This window comes from Rana temporaria, chromosome 9, assembly GCF_905171775.1.
Source record: "Rana temporaria chromosome 9, aRanTem1.1, whole genome shotgun sequence".
In the NCBI taxonomy this organism is placed as follows: Eukaryota; Metazoa; Chordata; class Amphibia; order Anura; family Ranidae; genus Rana; species Rana temporaria.
The window spans coordinates 35472023-35494009 of NC_053497.1; the positions used below are offsets into that span (position 1 = coordinate 35472023).

General features: G+C 44.1%; 1 protein-coding gene across 1 annotated transcript in view; it reads right to left on the bottom strand.

Moving 5' to 3' along the window:
* The window catches only part of SPTBN4 (spectrin beta, non-erythrocytic 4), a 220513-nt gene extending 210051 nt beyond the window's left edge, over window positions 1-10462 (bottom strand). The window contains exon 1 of the mRNA XM_040323157.1: window positions 10283-10462. The gene's annotated coding sequence lies outside the window, so the exon portion shown is untranslated. The remainder of the gene's footprint in view (window positions 1-10282) is intronic.
* Between the last annotated feature and the right edge of the window lie 11525 nt (window positions 10463-21987).

Consider the following 21987-nt stretch of genomic DNA (forward strand, 5'->3'; position numbering starts at 1 on the left):
AGATGCATAGGCGTGAATCGAGCCTACCACCCCCCCCCCCCCCCACTCAATGTCCGAGATTTCCCTGAAGATTAGTACGGCACCCCAAAAAAGTGGTGACAGTAGTGTACACAGCAAGATATAGAAGTTATTCTAAATATGAAGGTCAAATGAATAAAAAATAAAAACGATTCAACCGATAGTGTTGGAGTATCTGCTTAAGAAAAACAGTATTTAGAGAGGGACTAGAAATGGCATGCTCAGCAATTGTTATAATAAATGGTGAATCTCACTCTATAATAAATAATAATGCAGGAGAGGAGCTCCTGATTGATTAGGGAAGTTGTAAAGCCATAGTCAGGCCAATGGATCTTATTACAGCCGATGCCTCCAAGGAGCTCTTCTGCAGCCGCTGTGAGTAAACAACACAAGCAGCTGCAGTGAGCAGAATTCCAGGGTGGGTCCGGGGAGAAAGTCTGGAGAAAAGAAGGATTACTTTAATCGGGATAGAGCCGCTTTCCTGCCTTTTCCTACATTCTCCTAAGGCAAAATTAACCTCCTGGTTACAATCCACTGATTTAAATACCAATAAGCTGCCCTGCCTGACTTTTGGGGCAATAATCTGCAGCTTTCCCACTGCATGGGCTTCTTTTTAGGGAACACATTGCCGTAAAGCTGCCTTTGCTGACCTATAAAATACCAGTTGCCTGGCTGTCTCTGGCTTCAATACTTTCTGAGTCAATAGACCAGATCAAGCATTCAATGCCAGACTGAAGTCAGAACTCCTGTCCTTAACCCAGGGTTTGACAAATTTGCTTGGAATCTAGGAGCCAGCTAAAAAAGTTAGGAGCCAGAAAACGCGCCCCGTCCCGACGAGCTTGCGCGCAGAAGCGAACACATACGTGAGCAGCGACCGCATATGTAAACGGTGTTCAAACCACACATGTGAGGTATCGCCGCGATTGGTAGAGCGAGAGCAATAATTCTAGCCCTAGACCTCCTCTGTAACTCAAAACATGCAACCTGTAGATTTTTTTAAACGTCGCCTATGGAGATTTTAAAGGGTAAAAGTTTGTCGCCATTCCACGAGCGGACGTAATTTTGAAGCGTGACATGTTGGGTATGAATTTACTCGGCGTAACATTATCTTTCATAATATTAAAAAAAATGGGGATAACTTTACTGTTGTTTTATTTTTTAATTTAAAAAAGTGTAATTTTTCCCAAAAAAAGTGCTCTTGTAAGACCGCTGCGCAAATACGGCGTGACAGAAAGTATTGCAACGATCGCCATTTTATTCTCTAGGGTGTTAGGATAAAAAATATATATAATGTTTGGGGGTTCTAATTAGAGGGAAGAAGATGGCAGTGAAAATAGTGAAAAATTACATTAGAATTGCTGTTTAACTTGTAATGCTTAACTTGTAATACCAACGGCCACCACCAGATGGCGCCAGCTTACACATCTGGTGGTAATAACTTGTAATACCAACGGCTCACCACCAGATGGCGCCAGCTCACAAATTATTTTTTTTTTTTTTTTGCCTCCCCTTCCAAGCCAAGTCGCCAGGACCCTATTTCTAGTCGCAATGGCGACCTGGATTTGTCGAGCCCTGCCTTAACCCTCAGTTCTTTTAGCCCTCGTTCACACTGAACGCCGCTTTGAAATTGTGTGACTTCACCTGAAATTGCACAACTTCAAAGTCGCTGTTCAGTGTGACTTTGGGTGCCACTTGAAAGATATCTGTGCGGCTTCATGTACAGATGTCTATTGAATTCGCACCCGACATCGCCAAAAGTAGAGCAGGAACTACTTTTGCAAATCGGTGCAGCGATGCAAAGTTTGCGTCGCACCAACAGGAACAGCGCCATTGCCGATGTCCTGTCAAGAAATGCCCCCTATCGAAAAATGCCCAGCCAGAACCGCACATGCACAGAACGGAGCCCCAGAACAGCTGAGTTTACATCAACTGTTGCCTCGCGTGGCCGAGGCACGTTCATGTAGGTGAGGGGCGGATATTTACATGAAGGGGGCGAATATTTCAATGATGGGCAGTGCTGGGGGCGGAATGTTTATCGATGGCCAAACAAATCTGCTAAAGAAATGTTTATCTAATATAGAAAAAGTCGCCCTTCAATTCACTAATCGCGCCCCACAAGCGTTCAAAATGACTAGCACATAAAGATTTCTTTTGCAGATTTCTTTGGCCAGCAAAAAATTCTACCCCCAGCATTGCCCATCATTGAAAAATCTGCCCCCTTCATGTAAATATCCGCCCTCTCCTACATGAACGTGCCCTGGTCACGCGAGACAACAGCTGATCTTAAACTCAGCTCTTCTGCGGCTCCGTACGGCATATGTGTAGTTCCACCCGGACAGTATTCGATAGCCGGGCACTTCTTGACAGAACACCGGCAATAGGCTGCAACTTGTCAAGCGATTTGACCTGTCAAATAACATGACAAATCATTCCACTGGGAACAAGGGCTTTGAAAGAGCCGAATTATGAAGTCATTGAAAACCTTAATTTTTTTTTTTTATTAAATAACAAAAATGTTACATTTACCTGCTCTGTGCAATGGTTTTGCACAGAGCAGCTCCGATTATCCTGCCTTGTCTCCACCACTTCTGTGAGTGCCCCCCATAGGAAGACTGGATTAAGCTCAAGCTGTGTCTCTTGTATTTTGACAGCCAGCCCCGCTGGCTTTTAAGATACTCAAAACATTGGCTGCATCTAATTGGATGCAGCCATTGTTCAGGTAAAGGAGAAGTACAGCCAAACCTTGTTTGGCTGTACTTCTGTGGATCACAGGAGTGCAGTTCGTTCTGCACTCCTGTGACCCATTTTCAGCAGACAGCGAGCTAAAGCCTGCTGTCGGCTGATGTCGCAGAGTGGGTCCAGGCTGGGGAAAAGTCCACCCAGTAGCCTGGAAGGGCACCTGGCTCAGTCTCTCAGCATGTCACCGAGACCCTGAGCTGGCTGCTCCTGCCCCCTCCAGAACCCAGCACTCCAGTGAGCACTGGAGGGGCAGAGCAGAGAGCGGTGACTGACAGTCACCAGCTCTGCTCATGGAGCTCTGAGAACTGAGTGATCAGTGGTCTTTCTTCACTCAGTTCTCAGTCTTAAGCCTCATACACACGATCAGCGTTGGACTTTTGCCATGAACTTGTCTTGCATACAAACTGCAAAGAATTGTCGATCAACAAACACGAAACTACGTGTTTTTTCAGCTCTTTAGCACCACCCTTTGGGCAACTTCTGCTAATGATGTGTTATGGTTAGCATTGCTTCCGAGCATGAGTGTTTGTACTTTGGATTTTTTTCCGAAGGACTTCTGTACACACGATAGGATAATCCGACAACACACATTTGTTGTCAGAACATTTTAAAGCATGCTATCCAACATTTGTTGTCGGAAAATCCAACAATTGTCCGATGGAGCATACAAACGGTCAGATTTTCCGACAAAAGCCTGCCATCACACAATTCCCGTCAGAAAATCCGATCGCGTGTATGAGGCTTTAAAGTTGGCGGGGGGCCGGTGCAGCGTCAGACCAATGCTGCATCCACCTAGGCAAGTATGATTTCCTAAAAAAAATAAAAATACCTTACTTCTCTTTTAACAATTTCCTAACTACCTGCGTTCGTATTTTTAAATGGTGCAAGTGAGTCAGCTTTAATGTTCAGTTTCAAGCAGCACATCTATACTGCAGACACATGCACTGCTCCCTTCACACTACAACTCTCAGTAATCATTGCGTCTGCCTTTGCATTATGGCTAGGGTTGTCCCGATACCACTTTTTTAGGACCGAGTACAAGTACCGATACTTTTTTTCAAGTAGTCGCCGATACCGAATACCGATACTTTTTTTAAATGTGTCCCCAAATGCAGCCATGTCCCCCCCATATGCAGCCATGTCCCCCACATATGCAGCCATGTCCCTCTAGCCATGTCCCTCACATATGCAGCCATGTCCCTCTAGCCATGTCCCTCACATATGCAGCAATGTCCCTCTAGGCATGTCCCTCACATATGCAGCAATGTCCCTCTAGCCATGTCCCTCGATGCGGCGGCGCGATGCGGCGGCAGCGGCGGGGGGGGGAAGTATTCTATTTAGGTATCGGGGGTATTTGCGCGAGTACGAGTACTCCCGCAAATACTCGGTATCGGTCCCGATACCGATACTGGTATCGGTATCTGGACAACCCTAATTATGGCGACTCAATTCCTGGTCTGTGCATCTGCACCAATGTCACATTGGGAGCAGCGGCTGTGTCCATGCAGCCTCTACATCCCAACTGATATCAATGGGACTGCCTGCACAGGGATGCATGAAACACCTGTGCATCCCCATGCAGGTAAACACGGCCCTAACACGGGGCACAAATTCATACGCCCCATGTTAACAAGACTTAAAGTCGTTGTAAAGTCAAAGAGTAGGATTACTGCCAGCCCCTCTGTTCTAATAGGCAACCACTACTGTTTTTTTAAATAATGATGCTAAATACCTTCTTTCAGATCACCTCTGTGCGGTCACGTGACCTCCTGTCGCTCTGCTCCCCCAATCTAAGGGCTACAGCGGGAGGGGCTAAGATTCCCTTCTGAAGTCAGCCGGGAGGTCACATGCTCAGCCCCTCCCACTTAGCCCTTAGATTAGGGGAGGAGAGTTGGGGAGCACAGAGTCAATCTCAAATAAGGTATTTAGCAACATAATTAAAAAAAGAAAAATGTACATTGTATAGTAGACTTTATTAGAACAGAGGTCCTGACAGTAATCCTACTCTCTGACTTTACTGCCAGCTACTATTAGCGGCAGGAGGGGAGGGGCGGGGAGGAGATCGCAGACGCACTAGGAGCTGACAGGGAGGGGGAGAGAAGAGAGACTCTAACACAAATGACAGAGGCACATAAACTGACCACGATATCATGAATAAGCAGCCATGATTACCGTGGTCAGTTTACATAGAGGGTCAAAGGAACAGGCAGGATCAAATAGGTTTCTTACAGCATAGAAATGGAAAGATTAGACAGCGCAAAAACTATGCTTAACCACTTACCGGCCAGCCGCCGTATATCGGTCGGCACGATCCCACAAACCGCCGTAGCTGTACGTCGGTCTCTTTAAGCGGAATAGCAGGCTCGCACACCGTTGCATCATGGGGGTGCCGATGCTCTTGACCGGCGGTCGCAATGCCCGCTGGCAGCGAGTGATCGTGGACACCAGAGGCAGAACAGGGATGTCTGTGTGTAAACACACGAATCCCTGTTCTGTGAGGAAAGGCAGATTGTGAGTTCCTAATAGCTAGGAACCACAATCTGTGATTTCCTCTAGGTCAGCCCCCTCCCCCTACAGTTAGAAACACACTAGGGAGCACAATTAAACAATTTTTACAGTAATCAGTGCATTTTTGTAGCACTGATTGCTATATAAATGACAATGGTCCCGAAAATGTGTCAAAAGTGTCCGATGTTTCCGCCATAATGTCGCAGTCCCAATAAAAATCACAGATCGCCACCATTACTAGTAAAAAAAAATGCTATTAGGGATGTCCCGATACCGAGCATTTCCCCGAGTACTTGTACTCGGGGGAAATGCTCCGATGCCTCACCCGATACCTGGGCAGGCAGGGGAGTTGCAAGTCTTCTCCCCCCGTGCTCCGTGTTGTCTTTTCCCCGTGCAGTCTTTTCCCCCGTGCAGTCTTTCCCCCCCCCCCCGTCCGTGCCGTCTTCTCCCCCCGTCCGTGCAATCCTCTCTCCCCCCGTCTGTGCAGTCCTCTCTCCCCCCGTCCGTGCAGTCCTCTCTCCCCCCGTCCGTGCAGTCCTCTCTCCCCCCGTCCGTGCAGTCCTCTCTCCCCCCGTCTGTGCAGTCCTCTCTCCCCCAGTCCGTGCAATCCTCTCTTCCCCCGTCCGTGCAGTCCTCTCTCCCCCGGTCCGTGCAGTCTTTCCCCCCCATCCGTGCAGTCTTTCCCCCCCATCCGTGCAGTCTTCTCCCCCCCATCCGTGCAGTCTTCTCCCCCCTCAATTTGCCAGGATGGAGAGCGGAGGTAGGAGCTGCTAAATCCGGCTCCTACCTTTTCCGAATGAACAGAGTCAGTGATCACGGACTGTCCATTCAAATAACTGAGCATTGTAACCTGTGTTTACGATGCTTCAGTTTATGAATGGAGAGGAGCTTCTCTCCATTCTTAGCTGAGACTGCAGAGAAAGGGACTGGGGAATATGTGTCCTTAGTCCCTTTCTCTGTCTTAAAGGGGAGATTTCAGGGGTCTGTTAAAACCCCTGATATCTCTCGAAAGACCCCCAACAGGGCTGATTAAAAAAAAAAAATTGCAATAAATAAATAAAAATAAAATGTAAATAAAAAAAACACACTGACAATCCACCCCCCCCCCCCTAAACAAAAATCACTGTAAAAAAAAAAAAAAAAATAGTAAAAAAAATAAGAAAATACTGCCACTGTCACATGACATTAAAAAAAAGTATCGGTAATCGGTATCGGCGAGTACTTGAAAAAAAGTGGTATCAGGACAACTCTGATCCCCCAATCTAAGGGATACAGCAGGAGGGGCTAAGATTCCCTTCTGAAGTCAGCCGGGAGGTCACATGACTGATGTGCTCTCTGCTCAGCTCCTCCCACTTAGCCCTTAGATTAGGGGAGGAGAGTTGGGGAGGTCACGTGACCGCACAGAGTCAATCTCAAATAAGGTATTTAGCAGCATAATTAAAAAAAGAAAAATTTACATTGTGTAGTAGACTTTATTAGAACAGAGGTCCTGGCAGTAATCCTACTCTCTGACTTTACTGCCAGCTACTATTAGCGGCAGGAGAGGAGGGGCGGGGAGGAGATCGCTGACAGTGGATAACTTCCAGAGATGGCATCTTACGATTCTGTCTTGTTGCTAGGACGTTGCTAAGACACTCCCAGTGTACAGCTTTGACTAAAGTTGAATAATGTCTATGATATAGGTGTAGGCCATTTATGTACCTCCTGAAGCCTGGCAGAATAACCCCCAGAGATGGCATCATCCTGTCCTGCCTTGTTGCTAGGACACACCCAGAGCATGCGCTCTCTCTCCCCCCCATGATGCAGCAGCTCAGAGATGGTGCAATGGAGGAGATAGCTGACTACACATGTGCAGGGGTTTGAGAGCTTGCTTCTGTGATGCTGGGGGTGAGTAGTAACAGCTTGGAGTGTCTTAGCAACGGCAGGAGATTTACCCCCCCCCTTCCTGACCAGGCCATTTGTTTCTATATGGCACTATGTTACTTTAACAGACAATTGCGCGGTCGTGCAACACTGTACCCACATATTGTTGTCCTTTTTCCCCCCACAAATAGAGCTTTCTTTTGGTGATATTTGATCACCTCTGCGGTTTTTATTTTTTTGCGCTATAAACAAAAAACGACCAACAATTGTGAAAAAAAAATACAATATTTTTTACTTTCTGCTATAAAATAAATCAAATTTCTTCATCAATTTAGGCCAATATGTATTCTGCTACATATTTTGTGTAAAAAAAATCCCAATAAGCGCATAATGATTGGTTTGCGCAAAAATTATAGCGTCTACAAACTGAGATATTTTTAACCTTTTCGCTGCCAGAGCTATTTTTATTTTTTTGCACAAGTTTAAAAAAGAATTTTAGGCCTAAATATTACACAAAATCCCAAACATTATATATTTTCTGAAAGAAGACACCCTAGGGAATAAAATTGTGGTAGTTCCAATTTTTGATGTCACACGATATTACCGCAAAGGTCTAGGAAATGCAATATTTCATAAAAATAAAAAAAAACACACTAACGTGAATTTTAGGGCAAACAAAAGCAATACATTGCCCAATTTTTTGTAAGATATAAAAGACAAGGTTACGCCGAGTAAATAGATACCCAACATGTCAAACCTTAAAAAAATGTGCGCCCGTAAAATGGCGTCAAACTTCAGTACCCTATATTTTCTATAGAAGACGCTTCAAAGGCTCCCTATAGGTATCAGTTTAGTGTTACGGAGGAGGTCTGGTGCTAGAATTATTGCTCTCACTCTGGCGTACGCGGCGATATGTAACATGTGTCTCGCAATCTACGTTTTCACGTGTAGGCGCCCAGACGCATGCATTTACGTTTGTGTGTGTGTGTGGGGGTGGGGGGAGCCTCAAAAAAAATTTGGGGGGTGTTTTATGTGATTGGGTTTAACTTTTTTTCCTTCCATCACATAGGGGACAAACAGTCCCCTATGTGATGAGTTTTTGGTGACAGGTTCTCTTTGTTGAGATATGCAGGGTCTAAAAGACCCCCAATGTCTCCCCTGTATTCCACTGAATGTTTTGCAATGCAGATCCTTTCTCTGCAAATCTAGACGGGGACACTGAGAATGTGACCCAGGAGTGATGTCAGAGACGTCGCTTTCTGGGTCACTGCAAGAAGGGGAGGAGAGCGGACGTGTATCCCCTCTTTTACTTGCCCTCTACCCGCCATGACTGTCTCGGGCCCGCCAATGGGCAAGCAGAGCCTGGTAAGCATGGCGGAAGCGCCTGAGCGAGGGGGGCGCTGGTACCGGGGGGTGTGTGAGAGCGATCGGGCAGCAGTGGAGCCGCCTGAACGCTCTCACCTGACAGGCAGGAGGTTGCATGTTGGTTTCACACACAATCCCCGTGGCTGCAATACCCCCCGCCGCTAGGTCCATACGACGTACAGACCTGGTGGTGAAAGGGTTAAACATACATACACACATATATATATATTTTCACTAGTAAAGGCAGCAATAAGCGACTCATAGCAGGACAGCGATATTGCGGTGGACATTCTGACACTGACTGACACTTTTTGGGGACCAGGGACACTCATACAATGATCAGTGCTAAAAAGTATGCACTGTCACCGCACTAATGACACTGGCTGGGAAGGGGTTAACATCAGGGGCGATCAAAGTGGGGGAGGTGCTTTTACTAGGGTAAGGCATTGATCCATGTCCCTGAAGAAACACAGCATCCATGCCTTACTGACAGAACGGCGATCTGCCTTGTTTACAGAGATCTGCCTGTGTATAGAACGATCAGCAGGTGCCGGCGGACATCGGCTCCGCAGGACCCGCTGTGTAGAATCACAGTGGAAGCGAGGCCTCCGGCAGAGCGCACTCGTGCCAAATACCCGCAAATGTAGGATCAATACGCGATCCTGCGCAGCACGGCCGCCCTGTAGCAGTAAATGTGCTATAGGGCGGTCAACAACTGGTTAATGGAGCAAGAAGCTGATTGGTTGCCATACATTGCCACTCCAGATTTACTAAGACTGTAGCCAGAATCTGGAGCATGCTGTCCTTGACAACCACTCAGCTTCTAGCTTTCATTTTCAAAGCTTTGCCGAACTAGCTGAAGCTAGAAGCTGATTGGTTGCAATGCATTGCCACTCCAGATTTGCTAAGACTGGAGCAGCTGTCCATGACAACCAATCAGCTTCTAGATTTCATTTTCAAAGCTTCACTGAACAAACCAAAGCTAGAAAATGATTGGTTGCCATGCATAGCTGCTCCACATGTCCCAAGACTGGAGTAGCCAGTATTTGAAGCATGCTGTCCATGACAACCAGTCAGCCTCTAGCTTTCATTGTCAAAGCTTCACTGAACAAACTGAAGCTAGAAGCTGATTGGTTGCCATGAATTGCCGCTCCAGATTTACTAAGACTGAAGCCAGAATCTGGAGCATGCTGTCCTTGGCAACCACTCAGCTTCTAGCTTTCATTTTCCAAGCCTCACCGAACTAGCTGAAGCTAGAAGCTGATTGGTTGCCATGAATTGCCGCTCCAGATTTACTAAGACTGAAGCCAGAATCTGGAGCATGCTGTCCTTGGCAACCACTCAGCTTCTAGCTTTCATTTTCAAAGCCTCACCGAACAAGGTGAAGCTAGAAGCTGATTGGTTGCCATGCATAGCTGCTCCAGATTTGCTAAGACTGGAGCAGCTGTCCATGACAACCAATCAGCTTCTAGATTTCATTTTCAAAGCTTCACTGCACAAACCAAAGCTAGAAAATGATTGGTTGCCATGCACAGGCGCTCTGGCTTTGATGAATTCTATTTCTTTGTATACATCCACATAGACAGCGGTGAATGTGCAGCATGCACCCATTGAAAACCATTGCATGCACTGAGAAGTGTACAGGTAGGTGACTCCTAGGTAGGTGGCTCTGTGAGGGGGAATGAGGCCTGCTGTGAGGAGGACTCTGCTGGCTCTCTGCCCCCTTGGCTGTCTGTCATGCTGAGCCCCTCATAGGACACACAGAGGAGCACACAGGATATCTACTTACCTTCACCAATGTCACCCTCCCTCCTCTGCTCTCCACACGCTCTGATACATTGGGCCTCCAGGAGCCGTGTTGTCAGGCTGCACACCCCGCCGCAGGAGGAGCACACCGCGGGCTCAAGTAGGGAGGATGGTGCAGAAGCCCTCTATCTATGAGCATCTCATGGACCAGCCAGCAGCGAGCATGCGCACAGCCATCCCTCGCCTTCCTCCTGCAGAGGGCGCGTACAGAAAGCTTAAGGGGCGGCGCATGCGCAGTGGCGACCCACAAAGCAACCGCAGCTGGCAGTGGGAAGCCGGCGCGTGCGCAGTGCACGCCTCAAGGGGACCTTTAACTGACCGGGGAAGGAGAGCAGTGCGCATGCGTTCAGGAGCAGATGTTCCTTGCTGATGGTGTGACACTAGAATAGAATAAAAAGGAGGTCACGTGACCGAGAGACATGGAAATGAAGGAATGCTTTCATCTTTAGATTAATTTAGAAGAGAATAATACATGGGTAGGGAATTATACTAAAATAAATGCACATGAGAGCTGATTTTATTATGTGTTTGTGACTGATTTATGGTGGGTTATGGACTATATTCAGTGTCCTGTCAATATTACACATCACTGGTTAGAACATACAACACAGAAAAAAATAAATAAAGGATTATTAAAGCAAAAAATAAAATATAATGTAATATAAATAACAGTACATTCAGTACAGCAAAAAAATAAAAAATATAGCAATAAAACATTAAACGCCACTGGCCAGTAAATACAGCACAAGAAATACAGAAACAAAATCAATCGTAGGCTCCAATTTCCAGCACATACAGCACAAAAAAAAAAAGCATGTACAGCGTAAAAAAACAAAAACAAAGCAAAAACAATACAGTGTACAGTATATCAGTCAATATTAAATTTATAGTACACAGAGCACAAAAACAATATAAAAAAAAATTCAAACAAATCAGTATTAAACTCCATTAGTCAGTGCATACAGCACACACAAAAAACACACACACAGCAAAAACTCTATTGGCCAGAACATAAAGCACAAAAACATAACACAAGCATACAGCAAACATAAATAAAACAAACAAGGAACAAAAAAAAAAAGCAACTGCAATCAATATAAATTTCACTGGCCAGTACATACAGCACAAAAAAAAAACATAAGAAAAATCATATTTGAATCCCCTGGCTACTATATACAACACAAACACAAACATACAGCAAAACAAATGAAATCAATATTAAACATCACTGGCCAGTGCATACAGCAAAAAACAAACAAAAAAAATCAATAGTAAACTCTTTTGGCCAGTACAAACAGCACAAAAAAACATACAGCAGAAAAACAAACAAAAAATAAATAAATATTAAACACTGGCCAGTACATACAGAAAAAACAAACAAACAAAAAAACACAAATTAATATTAGACTCCACTGGCCAGTACATACAGCACAAAAACAAAACAAACACAAACATTCAGCACAAAAATAAACAAAAATAGAGAAACCAAAAAAAATCATATCACTAGTAAACTCCACTGCTAAGTACATTCAGCACAAAAAAAAAAAAAAAAATATATCCCCCAAAAAATAACTCTTTCGTTGCCAAAGCCGTTTTTTGCTTCTTTTTTGCGTTAGAACACGTGTTTACAAAACATTTTTCACTCAACATATAGAATGTGTATATAGCAAGCAACGTTTTCAGACGTAAATACCCCCAACAGGTGCGTTTACATTTGTGTGTGTGTTTACATTTACTTTCACCAACACTTTATTTATATGACATACGGGACAAAAAGTCCCCTGTGTCATATATGTAACATTTTTAAGACAGGTTCTCTTTAATGAGAAATCTCCGAACCTCGCCCGGCATCCAGGCTCATTCTTTAACATCCCCGTGGATTGGAGGATGTTAAAAAAACAGCCAGGAGGCAGAGCGAGCGTGGCGAGCCGTCCGAGCGAAGCGAGGACGTGAGGCCGACTGGCCACTTTCTTCGAAATCCACGTCGCCCTGGATGCCGGCCGAGGTTCGGAGATTTCCGTCGGCAAGTTTGCGCCTGCGCAGTCCTTAAAGGAATTTTCTCGTTCGCCGGAACCATATCGGCAGATCATAGTGCGCCTGCGCAGGAACTTTCACGTTAGCCGGAACCATATCGGCAGATCACCGGCAGCCACCGCTGTGAGACATATGATGGTGGCAGAAAAAGGGTTAAACTAAAGAAAAAGGAGGTTGTCAGCAGAGCTGTGACTCATGGTGTGTCCTGCAGGTGGCACTGTTGCTTGCTGAGCGATATCAGTTGTGCAGAAATGTTCTTATTCTTATGCCGCGTACAGAAGATCGGAGAATCCGACAACAAAACCGTGGATTTTTTTCCGACGGATGTTGGCTCAAACTTGTCTTGCATACACACGATCACACAAATGTTGTTGGAAATTCTGAACGCCAAGAACGCAGTGATGTAAAATAAATACGACGGGCACTATTAAAGTGATGTTCAATACCAGTCGTGTTAGTAAAAGTTTGGTAAGAGACGATTTGCGCTTTTCAGCCTTGTGCTTTTCAGTCCGTTACAGCGTGACTAATGTGCTATCTCCATTACGAACGCTAGTTTTACCAGACCGAGCGCTTCCGTCTGATTCAGAGCATGCGTGGAATTTTGTGCGTCGGAATTGGCTACACACGATCGGTATTTCCGACAACTTCCGAACTTTTGTTGTCGGAAAAATTGAGAACCAGCTCTCAAACATTTGTTGTCGGAAATTCCTACAGCAAATGTCCGATGGAGCCTACACAGATTTTCCGACAACAAGCTCACATCGACAGGGGGATGTAGTGGCGCTTGCAAATACTAAAAACCGACAATAATTTAAAACAATAAATTATTCTAAACAATGATTCCTAAAGTATGAGAGTGAGTCCGTCCTCTACTGGGGTAAAGTTGTGTTCCACTCGAGGTCTATGCCCAAAGAATACCATCCAGCATCAATAATTAGATGTGGAAGGAACTGCGAGTGAATAAATAATGAAATCCAATGGATAAAAGTGCCTAACTGGCCGCACAGTGTACATGGGATAATAATCCCTTTTTAAAAAATATGTGTCATAAATCCTTAAAGTGCTTGATAAAAAACAAGTGCAAAGTGCTAATAAATAGAACAATAATAGCAGTGAATGAAAGCTCCAGCTCTCCTGGAAAGTGGTTAATTACTAATTAGCAAACACATGCAGGAAAAAGCAACAACTAAAAAGAAGTCCAAAAATGCAAGTGTCCTAAAAACCTAAACGGTTCAATCATAAAACTGTTGTTTTTTCTGTGCGATGAAAAAAATATAATAATATAATAATAAATAAAAAATAAAAAAATCATAAATAATAGTCCAAAAACAGATAGTACAATATCACTGCAGGATTAGTGATAGTGAATAAAACTATATCCAGTGCACAATCAAGTGATAATGATAATATTAAAAATAAAGTCCAAAGTGCAAAGTGCATCTGTGCTCCATTCAACAATTCAGATGATCAGTGGTTAATTCAGTGAAGACTTGTTACATTGTGCTCATTCAGTGAAGACTTGTTACATTGTGCTCATATGTCTGTGAATCAAAACAGCCCGATTTTCCTCAGTGTGGGGATTATTTTTACTAGCCTCTTACCTTCTTGAGGCTTTTACCAAGCCTGTAACAGGAGCTGCTCTGCAGTCACATAGATAAAATCCAGGATCCAAAAACGACTCACACTCCTCCCCATTCAGGCTCTCAAAAAGAAACACAGGAATGCCTCCATAGCATAAAACCACAGGATATCAGTTTAATAAAGAAAAACGAATACACTCACAAACATTGCTGTGTTAAACAGCGTGTGTAGAATCGAGTGTCACCGCTCTGCGGCCGCAAAGCAGGTGACTTCACCAGCAAGCCCTCTGTGTCCTCCTCACGCGTATCGCGACAGCCCTACGTCGCTTAATCATAGGATAGAGGGCAGCTGGTGTGGACATGATTTTTATAGCGCCGGCATCACAAGTAAAGAGCTATGCAATTAGATAGCAATCATAAAATAAAAGTACATCTACATCATTGCGATCAATCTAGACATATAGTGTTTCTACAGTGATGTTAGATAAAATATGAATATATATAAAAAAACACATATTTCAGACAAAGCGATCCTCTGAGCTAGGTGCTCCCTCTAGTGGTAGGAGGAAAGAATAATATAAGTAAAATATAGGTGGACTGTTAAATGTCGCCACCTGCTGGAAATGTAAGGTGCATATTTCAAATGCCCAGCCATCCACCTCATTGTCGTGCTGAACATTTAGATTAATCCAATTATATTCAGAGAGACAGAACATAATAAGAAAAAAAAAAAAAATAATGGATTATAGTGTACAACACAAGCAAATAGAGGCGATCTGTAAAAAATATTGGCACATTGTGAAGGCCGACCGACATTTGGCACAGGTACTTCCTGAAAAACCCCTATTCACATATAGGAGGGCCCCAACGCTGAGAGATATTATTGCTAAAAACGTACTAGATCCACCAGAGAAAAAAAGTTTTTCATTTTTTAATGAGAAAGGGTACTATCCGTGTAAAAAATGCTTTACTTGCAAACGCACCAAAGAGAGCAAAAAGAAGAAAGAGACTTTCAATTCCTGTTTTACAGGGAAACAATATAAAATCAAAGAATTTATCTCCTGTGAGACGGAGGGGGTAGTGTACTTGTTGGAATGTCCATGCAAGATTCAATATGTGGGCAGAACAAAAAGGAAATTGCGGAAAAGACTTCGGGAACACACACAAAATATAATCAATGGGTTCCCCAAGCATAGTCTATCCCGCCACTATGACCAGTGCCACAATAGAGACCCCTCGTCATTGATGGTGTGGGGGATAGAGAAATACAAACCGCATTGGAGAGGAGACAATAAAGTGCAGAAAATTAGTCAGGCAGAATCTCGTTGGATACACGAGTTATGCACCCTCACGCCACAGGGGCACAATGTCGAGTTTGATTTGAATTGTTTTATATCCAACTTTTAACTACCTATTTGCCTGATTCTTTTACTAGTGATTTTATAATTTTTTTACCAATAAATTTAAATAGGTACTTCTGTGGTTTTAGGGTTATATCACCGTACTTATTTACTGGTCCTGGTTATTTGATTAGCGCAACCATGTATTGGTTTTACAGTATCGGATTTTCCTTTTTATTGCCATTTTATATTGACATTTTTAACATTTATTCCTTATTATATTTCTTATTGTGGCTCTGGAATTTTTTACCATATATTTATTAGCCTTGGCCATTGTTTTATACATATGAGTCACTTTATGGTTAATATTGCCACATAAGGGGTTTTTTACATTGGATTATTCATTTTAATTTTATTTTATTGTGGCTTTATATCTACCCACCACATATATTTTAGCCTTGATCAGGGTTTTTACACTTATGAATTATTTCATAAATTAGTAGAAGATTGCCTACCTGGGTTCCGCACTGCCTTTTTTTCTTATTATGTTCTGTCTCTCTGAATATAATTGGATTAATCTAAATGTTCAGCACGACAATGAGGTGGATGGCTGGGCATTTGAAATATGCACCTTACATTTCCAGCAGGTGGCGACATTTAACAGTCCACCTATATTTTACTTATATTATTCTTTCCTCCTACCACTAGAGGGAGCACCTAGCTCAGAGGATCGCTTTGTCTGAAATATGTGTTTTTTTATATATATTCATATTTTATCTAACATCACTGTAGAAACACTATATGTCTAGATTGATCGCAATGATGTAGATGTACTTTTATTTTATGATTGCTATCTAATTGCATAGCTCTTTACTTGTGATGCCGGCGCTATAAAAATCATGTCCACACCAGCTGCCCTCTATCCTATGATTAAGCGACGTAGGGCTGTCGCGATACGCGTGAGGAGGACACAGAGGGCTTGCTGGTGAAGTCACCTGCTTTGCGGCCGCAGAGCGGTGACACTCGATTCTACACACGCTGTTTAACACAGCAATGTTTGTGAGTGTATTCGTTTTTCTTTATTAAACTGATATCCTGTGGTTTTATGCTATGGAGGCATTCCTGTGTTTCTTTTTGAGAGCCTGAATGGGGAGGAGTGTGAGTCGTTTTTGGATCCTGGATTTTATCTATGGGACTGCAGAGCAGCTCCTGTTACAGGCTTGGTAAAAGCCTCAGGAAGGTAAGAGGCTAGTAAAAATAATCCCCACACTGAGGAAAATCGGGCTGTTTTGATTCACAGACATATGAGCACAATGTAACAAGTCTTCACTGAATGAGCACAATGTAACAAGTCTTCACTGAATTAACCACTGATCATCTGAATTGTTGAATGGAGCACAGATGCACTTTGCACTTTGGACTTTATTTTTAATATTATCATTATCACTTGATTGTGCACTGGATATAGTTTTATTCACTATCACTAATCCTGCAGTGATATTGTACTATCTGTTTTTGGACTATTATTTATGATTTTTTTATTTTTTATTTATTATTATATTATTATATTTTTTTCATCGCACAGAAAAAACAACAGTTTTATGATTGAACCGTTTAGGTTTTTAGGACACTTGCATCTTTGGACTTCTTTTTAGTTGTTGCTTTTTCCTGCATGTGTTTGCTAATTAGTAATTAACCACTTTCCAGGAGAGCTGGAGCTTTCATTCACTGCTATTATTGTTTTATTTATTAGCACTTTGCACTTGTTTTTTATCAAGCACTTTAAGGATTTATGACACATATTTTTTAAAAAGGGATTATTATCCCATGTACACTGTGCGGCCAGTTAGGCACTTTTATCCATTGGATTTCATTATTTATTCACTCGCAGTTCCTTCCACATCTAATTATTGATGCTGGATGGTATTCTTTGGGCATAGACCTCGAGTGGAACACAACTTTACCCCAGTAGAGGACGGACTCACTCTCATACTTTAGGAATCATTGTTTAGAATAATTTATTGTTTTAAATTATTGTCGGTTTTTAGTATTTGCAAGCGCCACTACATCCCCCTGTCTATCATATGCTGTCAGTGCGTGAGCACTATTAGTTGTGGCTGCTGCTTGATTGTAACTTTTAATTTATTTGTACCATTATATTTTTTCCCGGGTTAGGCTGGTTTGCGCATTAGTTCCCCCCTTATTTTAAGCTCACATCGAACATTTGCTGTCGGAAATTCCGACTGTGTATACGCGGCATTAGACTTGTTGTCTAAACTGTCCTCTGATCCACATTCCTAGTAAAAAAGGATTTTAGAAATGGTAGAAAAAGGGATTTTTATGGCGCCACAAAAAACCTTTACAAAGCGAGGCAAGGTGGATTTACAAATTGTCAGCCACTAATTATCCAGGTCTGAATGAGGCCATGAGCTTTAAACCATATTAAATATGAAATATGTTCTTTGTGCCATTTCTGTGATGATGTTTCATTTATCTTTGTATGAGTATAATTTATCTCGATGATTGTCTGAATACTTATCTAAGAGGCATTCACTAGCAGGAACCAACAATATATATTCATATGACTTTCGGTTCTGTTTGGATAATTTGTCATTGGTTTGGATTCTTTATTAAGGTTGTTTTATTTTTAGTGATTCTCCCATGCATATGTGTTAATTAGATAGACCCTTTGTATTATGCCATTGTTGTTTTGGGGGGTTGTAGTAGGGTTGCCACCTTTTCTTCAAGTCAAATCCGAACACTTTAGCGGCTCACAGGAATTTTTTTTTTTTATAGAATAAACTATACATATATTTCTCTATTAAATAACATTTCTAATCATATAAAGTTAACAACAAGAGTCCCCCTTTTACATCTGAACTCGCAGAGTTCCCTTTCACTGTAAGGGGGGACTCTGCAGACTCTGATGTAAGGGAGAACTCTGGGGACTCTGATTTAAGGGGGAACACTAAGTACTCTGATGTGTGGAGAAAACTCTGATGTAAGGGGAAACACTGTGGCCTCTGGTGTAAATGGGAACTCTGATGTACAGAGAGGCAGGGGCGGATCCAGGGGGGGCAACGGGGAAATTGCCTCCCCCCGATAAATAAGTTTTAGTTGTGGAACTGCGGGCGTCAGGGAGTGCGAGTGACAGAGCAGGTGGCTCGGCTCCACGGGCGGGTGACAGCGTGGGCTGCCTCGTTGTGTGTGGGCGGGCGGCGAGTGAGAGTCAGAGAGTGGCCAGTCAGCTGGTCGGCTCTGTGGGTGAGCAGGCAGCTGGCCAATCAACAAGCCGGCGGCCGGGGGAGCAGAGAAATTACATCTCTCACCTCGCCGCGCCCGCCTTGCATCCCTGCAGTAACTTCCGCCCTCACTGTGCAGGCAGCAGAGAGATTACATCATCTCTCTGCTCCCTGACTCTGACAAGCATGTGACAATCCACAAGGTATGGCAGGTGAGGTGGCAAGTGACAATCTGCATCTGGTGGCAGGCAAGTGACATTCCGCAACTTGTGGCAGGTGATGTGACAATCCGAAACATGTGGCAGGTGACGTGGCAAGTGACAATCCGCAACTTGTGGCAGGTGACATCGCAAGTGACAATCTGCATCTGGTGGCAGGCAAGTGACATTCCGCAACTTGTGACAAGTGACAATCCGCAACTTGTGACAAGTGACAATCCGCAACTTGTGGCAAGTGACTTGGCAAGTGACAATCTACAACATGTAGCAGGTGATGTGGCAAGTGACAATCTGCAATTTGTGGCAGGTGACGTGGCAAGTGACAATCTGCTTCTGATGGCAGGCAAGTGACATTCCGCAACTTGTGGCAGGTGATGTGGCAAGTTACAATCCGCAATGTGTGGCAAGTGACAATCCGCAACTTGTGGCAGGTGATGTGGTAAGTGACAAGCTACATCTGGTGGCAGGTAACGTGGCAAGTGACAATCTGCTTCTGATGGCAGGCAAGTGAAAATCCGCAACATGTGGCAGGTGATTTGGCAAGTGACATTACGCAACTTGTGGCAAGTGACAATCTGCAACGTGTGGCAAGTGACAATCTGCAACGTGTGGCAAGTGACAATCCACAGCATGTGGCAGGCGACGTGGCAAGTGACAATCCGCAATGTGTGGCAGGTAACGTGGCAAGTGACACACTCGGGGCTCCCACTAATTCTGCATTATGGTGAGTTGAACCATTTCATTTTATATTACAATGTAATAATATAAATAATGAGCTTCAATCATCCTGACACCATAACAACCAAGGTGCCGTGATCATTGAAGTGCCAACACCAGTCATTTCCCTGATAAATTGCCCCAAAAAAAAAAATATTCTGACAGCGCCCCTCCCGAGACTAGACTCTGGACCCGCCCCTGCGGAGAGGACTCTGATGTAAGGGGTGCTCTGAGAACCCTGATTTACCTTGGTGTATTCGCTCAGAGGGAGGAGAGAGAAGGGGGAGACTTGAGTCACCACAGACAGTAATGTATGGTGAGCTCACTCACCCCTTGGCAGTCAGCACCTCTCATCCAGATGTATTTGAGGTCGCTGACTGATACAGCCCCAACTTTCATTTTCGGAGGCACAGTGCTGGGGATTGGAGTGTGGGCAGACACGGAGGGGTATGGGCAGGGCCGCCATCATGAATTATGGGGCCCCTTACACAGCTTCAGGCATGGGCCCCCTGGAGCAGAGAACCGGGGGGGGGTGCTGCCGCCGCCTGAAATTGAGAGGCGGGGGGGGGGCTGCCGCGAACTGAGCAGCGGGGGGGGGGGGCCCTTTACAAAAAAAGAAGAAATAAAGAAAAATATATATAAAAAAAGGGGGGCAGCCATCCGGGCCCTGGGGACCTCTGGGCCCTTTAATAATATATATATATATATATAAAAATAAAAGAAATAAAACAATATATAAAAAAATGTTTTTTTTAATAAAAAAAAGGGGGATTGTCACCAGGGGCCCTGGGGACCTCCGGACCTCAAAAAAAAAAAAAGAAGGGGGGGTTGCCATCTGGGGGCCTGCGGACCTCTGGACCCCTAAAAAAAATGTTGGCCCTTTAATAAAAAAATATTAAAAAAATACATTATTTTTTTATTTAAAAAAAAAAGGGGGGGTTGCCATCTGGGGCACTGGGGGCATCCGGGCCCCTGGGGACCTCCGGGCCCCTTACAGGTGTACTGCCTGTACCCCCCTGATGGCGGCCCTGGGTATGGGTGTGGGGAAGAGGTGCAGGTCGAGCCTTCTCTCCTCTCCTGTCTGTGTGTGGGTTTGGGGGGGAGAGGGGGATTGTTAGTGTTGGCTTTGGGCAGTGTGAAAGAGTGTAACAGACAACTGCAGCCAGCAACCCTGCTGGGAAGCCATAGTCCAGTTTGAATAATGTGTCCGGGTTTCAGGCAGTGTGAAACCCGGATGCATGATTCCAAACCCGAGCTGTCCGGGTGAATCCTGGACAGGTGGCAACCCTAGGCTGTACATCGTATGGGCATATAATCTATAAATCTATCAAATAAGGTCTGTTGGAGTTGATAAAATAGTATAAGCATGTATAGGAAACTGGTTACAAATGACTCTTTGACTTCTCAAAATTGTGAGTGGTGGGCCCCGGGGTTCTGTCTTGGGACCAATACTGTTCAGGTTGTTGATTAGTGATATAGAGGTTCAGAATAAGGAGCTCAATGTTAGAGCTGGTTCACACTGGGGCGACTCGTCAGGCGACACAGCCGCCTGACAAGTCGCGTCCCATTGTAGTGAATAGAACCGTTCTAATAGGAGCGACGCAAGTCGCTCCGACTTAGAAAAAGGTTCTTGTACGACTTTGGGGGCGACTCGGGGCGATTTGCATTGACTTCTATACAGAAGTCATTTTGCAAGTCGCCTTAGAAGTCGTCTTCAGGTGGCCTGGCCGAGTCGCCCCCGAAGTCGTGCCGCCCCAGTGTGAACCGGCTCTTATTGTTTGCCAAGGATACAAAATTATGCTTGAAAAGAACTTTGGCACAAAATGTAGCATAATTGCAGGAAGGCCTTAATAAAATAGAGGGTTGGGCAGCTACATGGCAGGTGAGGTTCAATATTGAGAAATGTAAAGCTATGCACTGGAGTGCCAAAAATAGACATTAGGAGGGGCTCCCCTGGCAGAACCAGTGATGGAAAAGGATCTGAGGGTTATTGTATATCATTGTGTATATATAATATACTTTTATTATATCACAGGTATCGATACATTGGGGGTTATTTACGAAAGACAAATTCACTTTGCACTACAAGGGTAAAGTACACTTGGGAGTGCAGTCGCTGTAAATCTAAGGGGTAGATCTGACATGAGGGGAAGCTCTGCTGATTTTATTATACAATCATGTGCAAGCTGAAATGCTGTTTTTTATTTTCCTTGCATGTCCCCCTCGGATCTACAGCGACTGCAAATCCAAATGCACTTTCAGTGCAATTTCAAGTGCACTCTGCACTTGTAGTGCAAAGTGGATTTGCCTTTAGTAAATAACCCCCAATGTCTCGATGAGCGGCTGCAGAGATCGGGAAATGGCTCTGCACGTGGAGTGTGCGAACACGCCGGAGCTTATTCCTACCCTGCTCTACAAAGATGGTAGATCTAAAGGAGATTGAACAATCAGATTGTAACGTGTGTGATATGCTTCAGGTGATCAACCCTAGTAAGTGCAATCTTCAGAGAACGATCACAGGAATCCATGACTAGTTACAGTTAATTTTACTCTGAAC